The 9,713-nt window shown below is 40.3% G+C and overlaps 1 pseudogene across 1 annotated transcript; it reads right to left on the reverse strand.

Moving 5' to 3' along the window:
* Nucleotides 1-399: 399 nt before the first annotated feature.
* On the reverse strand, nucleotides 400-1,149 carry LOC306667852 (barrier-to-autointegration factor-like; annotated as a pseudogene). The gene has a single exon. The product of its transcript is annotated as a barrier-to-autointegration factor-like (transcript).
* Between the last annotated feature and the right edge of the window lie 8,564 nt (nucleotides 1,150-9,713).

The following is a 9,713-nucleotide window of genomic DNA, read 5'->3' on the forward strand; positions in this document are numbered from 1 at the left end:
GGCAGCTCAAGGAAACTAACATGCCTGATGAGACAGGTAGATGAAGAAATTGAAACAAAAAGAGGTTAACAGTTGCTCAACAGTTTTGTGAGTTTGGGAAACACAGCTAATTTTTAAAGGGTCTTCATTACATAAGCATTATGTTTCAGAATATACTTTTTCCTTGAGTCCTAAATATGCCATAATTACATAGAGTAGCATAAATGACAGTATTATTATGTGTACCACTGTTTAGGATTGATCTCCAGGGCGGATCTAGAACCAGAGTTATTTAAGTACTCCAAAGTTGGAAGTAGCATAGTCTGGCTTAGGTGTTGCCAAACTTCTTCCCATGGCAAAATCCCTGGTTCCCATCCTGAGTTTCTTTTCTTTTCTTTTTTCTTTTTTCATTTTTTTTTTTTTTTGAAGACCACTGACTTTATTGATCTAAAAAACTTTACAAGGACAGTGACTGTTATGCAAAAAAAAGGTGCCAAATGGCATCAAACAGACCAGAGGTGAAGGTGGGAGTGAGGGAAGGGGCCAGGAATCCAATCAGAAAAGCTGGTTAATGGTTTCCATGGAACTGGCAGGGGAAAGATAAAGAGAGTTGCATGCAAGAGCAAAAATTCCAAAAACATTGAAATGGTGAGGGGAGAGAACTCCCAAAGACCCTAGAGTAGGACAACAGCAATCTTTTCCTTTGCAGAGGACAAGGAGCCCCACTCAGCTGCAAACTCTGGCGACTTGATAATGGGGCTGGGGATTGAGGGCTCCCCAGAGAACATCACAAGAAGGCGTCACACCATTCTCCAAGGCACCCAAATCAGTCCCGGGACTGCTTGGCATTGCGCCACATGTGTCCTTGAGCCATTCCCGGAAGAGATCTTCGTCTTTCTTTAGCACCAGAAACTGACCAAGGACAACATATGCCTTGTCAAATCCCCTTTCCTCCAGCTTCTTGCCCAGGACGTCACCAATCCCAGCCAGGCTCCCCATTGGCTTTTCCCCCATAGGCTCTGCCACGAAGTCTCAATGCTTTTGGAAGGTTGTCATCTTGATCGAGCTTAATAGGCAGCTCCGGCTCCTGTAACGGCTGCTCTCGCCACTCGGCCGCTCCCGCTGATACCTCAAGACACTAAAACTTTCCCCCATCCTGAGTTTCTGATTCACTTCTGGGATGGGGCTTGGAACTTACACTTCAAAGATTCCAGGCTAGATGCCATGGATTGGACTTCCAATCCACCATCTGTTTGCTGAGTGACCTTGAGCAAGTTACTCAATATTTCCATGCCTGGATTTCTTTGTATGTAAAATGAACATAACAATGGCATCTACTTTTAGGGGTTGGAGTAAGGGGTACATATAAAGTACAGATGAGCTGGGCATGGTGGTGCACCCCTGTAATCCCAACACTTTAGGAGACTGAGGCATGAGGACTGGGAGTTCAAAGTCAGCATTAGTGACCCTAAGCAACTCAGAAAGACTCTGTATCTAAATAAAATATAAAAAAGGGCTGGGGATGTGGCTCAGAGGTTAAGTGCCCGTGGGTTCAATCCCTAGTACCAAAGGAAAAAAGAGTACAGGTGAATCCATAAAGTGTTTTACTCATATTTTATCCAGAAAATTATACACATAAATTATGTATAAATACTCAACAGATGTTTACTATTATTTTAATTTGGAATATGTTTTGTGAGTCAGTGATTATGTATCAAATTCATAATGGATCTGTGTACAGTGACACATGCCTATAATCCCCACAACTTGGGAGGCTGAGGCGGGAGGATCACAATCTGGAGGCCAACCTCAGCAACTTGTTAGGCCCTCGGCAACTTAGAAGACCTGTCTCAAATTTTAAAAAAAGGCCTGGGGATGTAAAAACACCCCTAGATTCAGTCCCCAGTATCAAAAATTGCATATTTGAAAGTATTCCAGATCCACAAATCTTTCATATTCATATAGGCCATTTTGATTAAATTATCAGTAATTAGTTGTAAAATTTTTATTCTCTTCTTAGGTGTTCTTTTGAATATTTTTGATGATTATATGGGTTTGAAGTATCAAACTCATTAGGTAAAATATTGTAATGGAAATATAATCAGTGTCAGCTCTTTTACAAAATATTTGGATGGAAAAGCTGATTTTATGGCAATGTCCAGCGGGTGGCAGCACCACGCCAGAATTTTGCAGAAAAATATTGTTCTGAATTCACACTCCCAGACTGGCTCTTGTGCACTTGAAACTCTATTTCCTGGATCCCAGATTCTTTCACATCCTTATTTAGACTTTAGACCATCACCTAGGTGGAGTGAGCCCCCTTCTTATTGGAGGATGCGATCAATTCATGGATTGGAAAAAATAGGCATTTCACCTTGGTCACAAGACTAACCTCAAGTGTGACTCTAAACAGGTGCCTGTATTCCTCTGACCCTCAGTTTTCTTGTGTGAAAAAAGGAACACTCTGTCAAACCCGGGGTCTGAACATGCTAAGAGACTCTCGGAGGTCCTTAGCCCTGACAGATCGAATCTCCCAAATTCAGAGTCAGGGTTTGTGAAGCGCAGGGCAGGTCGGTCCAGACCCGAGATGGGGAAAGCAACTCACTGGCGCTCCCACCGAGTTCCAACGAGTGAGTCGGAGGCTGTATGCGACAACGACTTGCAAGGCGAACTCCAGGGCATTCTGATTCCCTGGAATAAGCCATGTAAAACAGTATTGCAATAGTAAAACGAACCAGGATGTATTCGGAAATTCCACGGTAAGTCACGACAATTTTTAACATAAAACTGATGACGTCAACAAACTTCTGTGCTTCAGAAGGTTTTCCAGAGGCTACCTGTCCTCTCCTTTCTGTCCTTAGAGTTACTTCGATGAAGACTGTCACTCGAGTCAAGTGTTTTGTTTACTTGAAGCCTAATGGATTTTGTTAGAGAAACCTCTTTTTGGAGAAGGATGTTTTGGCGCCCTCTGGTGACAAGTCGCGAGTAAGGCATCACTCGCCTGAATGCTTTGGTTTCAACCTCTCAAACCAAAATCAAATCAAAAGTTTAAGACTTTTGTGTCATAAATTACTTTGCAAATGCAAGGCTTCACTCAGATGCTCACCACTAAGACCGACACTATCTCTGGGAATACATGTTTGTTTTCTATAAAATGAACCCAATCTTTGTAGTTGATTTAACTCATCAAGTTTTTCCTTTCTTATCTTGCTTGGAGTTCAATAATGCACAATCTAATAACCTTCTCTTCCTCATCCTTCTTCTTCTCCTTACCTTCCCTCTCCTCCTCTCCATTCCCCTCTTTCCTTTTTCTCCTCCTTCTGCCTCTTCTCATTCTTCTTCATTTTCTCCTTCTTGATATGTGTGTGTGTGTGTGTGTGTGTGTGTGTGTGTGCAAGCTAGGATCAAACCCAGGACCCCACACATGCTAGGCAAGTGCTCTACCACTGAGTTCCATCCTCAAACTCAAGTGTCTGTATTTCTGCAGCCACTTCCCCAACTCACAGTCAGCAGGACTCCACCTTCTTAGTCTGCAGCACGGTCGTCCTGGGCTAGGTGCACAAGCGTGAACCTCCTAGCTGCTTTCTCAGGAAATAACTCATAAACTCTTTCATGCATCCCTTTTTTCTTCCACCAGTTTGTGTTTGTGAGGTTGCAACAAGACTCTTTGTTGAGCAATCTTAAATTATACTACCCCCAACATTAATATAAAAAGTCAAGATTAAAGAAATTGAACATGGGAGGTCATACAAGCATATGTAATTTAATATAGGCATGTTCCCTGAATCTTTTTTATTTAGGCAAGAAAAAAAGCCACCTACCAATCAATTGTTATTTTGTTAGTTTTGTTGAGATGAGGCAACTGTTGCCTCCATTTCTGCCTGTCTGTCCATCTCTATATGCACTTGACACTAGCAGGAATAACTCGAAATTGAGCATCTTTTTTCCGTTAGATAAAATCAGCAAGGTCAGACCCCTCATGAAGCCCACTACTGGAGTTAGAGACTCAGTGCCAGAGAGAACATTAGAATTCAATTTCTTCACCAGGGGCAAGAAGCCCTTTCCCAGTACTACTGACTGAGGGGACATCATGATAAATGCTAACTCTGCTACTGTCTGCCCTTGGACTTTTTTCCGGATACACTTTTCATCTGAGCACCCAAGTACCTCCTCACCCATCCCCTCTCCCAAATGAGGCAGAAAACAACAGCCTAAAGTTCACTGATACTGGTTACTAGTGTTGCCAGTACTGATGTTTTAACAGCCATTATTGGTTGGTGCTGTCCAATGTGGCAGCCTGTAGCCAGCCACATGCAAGTATTAGGCACCTAGAATATGGCTCTAGAGGAACATGTTGTAAACATATTCTGGAGGCTTAGTAAGAATACAAAGTGTCTCATTAATAATTACACATATATATACATATATATCTTGATTGTGTGTTGAAGTGATTATATTCTGGATATATTGGGTTAAATATGATACAGTGTTGAAATTAATTTCACCTGCTTATTTTTCCTTTTCAAATTTGGCTGCTCCATAACTTAAATATGCATACATGGCACATGGATTTCTATTGCACTCTATTTGTTGCTCCTCTAGAACTTTCTGGCCCAGACAGATATATTTGTCTGACAATCTCCACTTTAAGTCCTTTTGGGGACTAACTCCTTCCCTTAAGGGCATGATCTGCCTGGTTTCTTCTAGTTCATCTCCTCCTGGCTAGCCTCATCCTAGTGCCTCAGGAGCTATGTGACACATGACAGCTCCTGTGGGAAAGCATTCTAACATGATGTCCCAGGTTGTTTGCTCTGTTCTTGGATAATTCTAGCTGTTAGAAGATTCTTCCTTATATTGCAGCCCAAAATGTTTGCCTCTGACAGCTTTCTATGTGAATAAATATGAGTCATGGTTAATGACTAGACAGTAACAAATTTATGGCATTTATTTAACCAATTCCTTATTGTAGTCATTTAGTTTGTTTCTTAGGTTTTAAAAAATGAACTATAATGATAATTATCCTTATAGTTAAATCTTTTTTTTTGGGGGGGGGGGGCACCAAGGATTGAACCCAGGAGCACTTAACCACTGAGCCACATCCCCAGCTCGTCTTTTATTTTTTTATTTTGAATCAGGGTCACACTAAGTTTCTGAGGGCCTTCCTAATTTGCTTAGACTGGCTTTGAATTTGCAATCCTATTGACTCAGCCTCCTGAGTCACTGGGATTACAGGCATGGGCCACCATTCCCGGCAATGGTTAAACATTTTGCACATGTTAACTGAGTTCCTTTGGATAAACTTTTGCTCTTATAATTATTGAATTAAATGGTATATACTTCTTTAAGTTTCTGACACTATTCTGCATTGCTTGTACAAAACTGGATAATATAATATAAAAAAATCTTTGAAAGCCGGGTGCAGGGTGCATGCCTGTAATCCCAATGGCTCAGGAGGCTGAGGCAGGAGGATGGAGAGTTCAAATTCAGCCTCTGCAAAAGGGAGGTGCTAAGCAACTCAGTGAGACCCCATCTCAAAATAAAATACAAATTAGGGATGGGGATTTGACTCAGTGGTCAAGGGACCCTGGGTTCAATCCTCAACACCCCCAAAAAAATTTTTGTGATTTTGTTTGTTATTGCTGTTTTTTGCTTCTTGGAGGTACTAGGGATTGAGCCTAGAGGTTCACACATGCCAGGCAAGTATTCTACTACTGAGCTACATCCCCATCCCTTTTTAAATTTTATTTTGATATACAGTCTTGCTAAATTGCCAAGGTTGGCCTTGAACTTTTGATCCTCCTGCCTCAGTCTCCTGAGTAACTGAGATTACAGACATGTACCACTGCACCCAGCAATACTTGGTAATTTTTATAAAATGAACTTTTTAAAATGTTACATTAAAATGATTTAAAATTAATTTAAAATGGCACTTTATTGCATTAGATATGATACTTTAACTTTCAGGTATTCTATCCATTTCCCCACACATATTTTTCTTTTCCTTGGGTTTTCATATTTTTTCTTTTTGTTTTTTAAAGAAAATTCTAGATTGACTTTTACCCCCTTCTTAACAAATGTCACCGGGTTACCTATTACCCTAGCCTTGCAATGATCACAAGAATCTACTTTCTTAAATTAGTGGTTTCTTTTCCTTTCCTTCCTTTATCTTTTCCTGCAGATGGAACAGCAAGCAGTCAGGTTCTGAGTGTACTGTGGGTCCTGAGTGACCCACGATGACAACTTGCTCACTACTGTGTCTTGTGAACTGGAAAGGATAAGCACCCAGGCCTTGGCTGGGCTGCAGACTCCCCTTCTCTAAGACTTGCTGGTAGAGACAATAGGTGAGAAATGAGTGATTTCTCCCCTTGTAAGTTTTGTTTTTCTCTCACAAGGTTTGTTTTCTCTTTTATCTCTTTGTTATGGTTTAGATAAGAGGTGTCCCCCAAAAGCTCCCTGTGTGAGACAATGCAGGAATGTTCAGAGGTGAATGATATGATCTAATCATTAAGGCCAGGTTGAGATGAGGATTGTAACCTAATCAGGGAATTGATCCACTGATGTGGCTTAACTAGGTAGTAACAGGTAGGCAGGTAGGGTGTAGCTGGAGGAGGTGGGTCATTGGGGGTGTGCTTTGGGGGTTTGTATTTTGTCCCTGGTGAGTGGAGCTCTCTCTCTGCTCCCTGGTTGACATGTCCTGAGCTACTTTCTTCCACCACACCCTTTCACCATAATGTTCTGCCCAGAGCTATGGAGTCAGTCAACCATGGACTGAACCTCTGAAATAGTGAGCTGAAATAAACTTTTCCTCCTTTAATTTGTTCTTGTAAGGTATTTTGGCCACAGCAGTGAAAAGTCAACTAAAACACCCTCCATGTCAGTTTATTAAGGTTTCATATATTACAGACACTATGAATATATTCATATGCATGTATAAACAAATATGTATAGACATAGATACAGATTTACATTTATAGATATGAATAAAAGTGATAATACAAGGGAAAGGAGGAGGAATTAGGATTATTTTGTTATTAAAAGGTGTTCAAGAGGCTGGGGCTGTAGTTCAGCAGTAGAGCACTTGCCTAGCACGGTGAGGCACTGGGTTTAATCGCCAGCACCACATAAAAATAAATAGAGGTATTGTGTTCATCTACAACTAAAAATAATTTTTTAAAAAAGGTACTCAAACTACCTGTAAAGTAGTATCATGTTATTTAAAAGTAAAATTGAATTCATTATACATATATTGCGATTTCTAGGGCAACCACTAAAAAAAGAAGAAGAAAGGAAGCAAGAAAGTATAACATATACTAAGAAAAGAAAGAACAAAACCAAAATGCTTAATTAAAACTACAGAAGGCAGAAAAGAAGGGGAAGAAAAAATAGAAGAACAAGGGCAACAAATAGAAAACAGGAACAAATATGGTAAATAGAGATCCAACTATATCAATAATTACTTTAAACAGTAATAGTCAAAGTATACTAATTGAAAGATGTTGCAAAAGTGGATCAAAAAACAAAACTCAACTATAAGTTGTCTACAAAAGTCCACTTTAGATATACAAACTCAAATAAATTTTTAAAAAAAATCAATGGATAAAAGGGCTGGAGATGTAGCTCAGTGGTAGAGTACTTGCTTAGCATGAATGAAGCCCTGGGTTTGATCATTAAAAAAAAAAAAAAAAAAAAGACATAACAATCTTTTTTTTTTTTTTTTTGTGGTGCTGGGGATTGAACCCAGGGCCTTGTGCTTGCAAGGCAAGCACTCTACCAACTGAGCTATCTCCCCAGTCCAACAACCTTTAACATGTTGATTTAACAATGGAGTATTTAAATAAGCAAGGTAAAAAATGATTGAACTATAAATAATGAGAGATGAATTCACTATTTTAATTGGAGACTTCAATATCCCCTTATCAAAAAATGGAGTGAACCAACAGGCAGAAAATCAGTAAAGACATAGTTAAACTCAATAGCACTATCAATCATCTGAATATAATTGCTATCTACAGATTACTTCATCCAGCAACATCATTTCTTTATTTCATTATTTTAAGATCAATTACCCAATTCAACACAGTAACCTCATTTTCTGATTCTTCCCCTGGTACTAGAATCTGACACAGGCCAAGGTCAGAGACAAAAAAGCATTTTCAAGGTTATGGTATAATGGTGAGACGTTTCACTCCACCTCCAATCCTTGGTTCCTAGGTCTATGCATTCTGGCTAGGAAGAAGACACCATATTGTTGGTCACTAGTTAAAAACATACCTCAATTTGTAGACCAGCAGCCCAACCTCACAGGGTAATATCTCCTAGCTGGTGCCAGGACTAAACCTGAGCAGGCCATTCCACTGTTCTATCAGAGCAATTACTTCTGTGTAGTGGAATATGCAATAAGATCAGTGAAGTTCACAGATGTGGAGCCATGGCTTTGCCACAAAATGCATACCCTAGTCTTAGGCAATATTTTGTGGGATATGATGGTGATGGATAAGGTATTCTGAGAGAAAAAAAAAAAAAAAAAAAAAAAAAAATTACTGGTGGAGCTGTCAGAGGCACTGAGGATAGGGAAGACAAATCTTCACCTAGCTTATGTGTCCATCCTGAACTTACCACCAATTGGCTGGCTGATCTTCCCAGGAAATGATACCAGATCAAGGGCTTGGAATTGGTCTATGCCAAGGACATAATGGATTCTCAGCCATGGTGGCAACCAGATTAGCCCTAATGAGAAGAAGCCTGTTATTGAGCCCATCCACAGTGTTATGGTTTAAATATAAGGTGTCCCCAAAATCTCATGTATGAGATAATTTAAGAAAGTTTAGAGGTGAAATAATTGGGTTATGAGTCTTAACCTAATTAGTGTGTTAATACCCTGATAAGGAATAACTGGGTGATATCTATAGGCAGGTAGGGTGTGGCTGGAGGAGGTGGGTCACTCGGAGGGTGCCTTTGGGGCTTATATCTTGTCTTATAAAAGGGAGCTCTCTCTCCCTGTTTCCTGGTGCTATGTCCTGAGTCACTTTCCTCCACCACACTCCTCTACTATGACGTTCTGCCTCACCTTGGACCTAAGCAATGGAGTCAGTCATATGTGGATTGAAACCATCAGCCCCCAAATGAACTTTTCCTCCTTTAATTGTTTGTTTCAGGTTTTTTTTATCACAGCAGTGAAAAAACTGACTAAAATACACAGCTTTTATTCCTATCACACTGGTCACTCTGTATATTGATACAGGAAGCCCAGGGAAGCTAGGGAAAGAAACTCACAGATAGCTATAGGAAAGGCATCTTGTCTTCTTATCAGTGAGTGCCCTCCATAGAGCATTTACATAGGGCACGAATATTTCCATATTTTATGCCTGCTGTGGTTTGGGTGTGGTTTATCCTCCAGGGATTCTTTGGAAAGTTGGTCCTCAGTAGTCATGTTCAGGGTTGAGGTCTAGTGGAAGGGCCTTAGGTCACTGGGGGAGCTCTCTGGAAGGGACTAAGATTGGGTGAGACAACTGAGTTAGTTCTTGTGAGAGAGTAGTTATGAAAGGAGTAAAAGTGCCTGCTCCCAGCCCCTACAGTTTCCAGTCTGGTCATGTGATCCATCCTTCTCACATATGCTCCTCCCATTAGGCTCCGTTTCATATTATCTTCCATTAGACCTCCATCAAAGGCTGAACTGATTGATGGAAACTTCCAATCCTGAACTTTCAGCCTATTAAGACTATGACTTAAACAAA

Source organism: Sciurus vulgaris (assembly GCF_902686455.1).
Source record: "Sciurus vulgaris genome assembly, chromosome: 8".
NCBI classification, from domain to species: domain Eukaryota; kingdom Metazoa; phylum Chordata; class Mammalia; order Rodentia; family Sciuridae; genus Sciurus; species Sciurus vulgaris.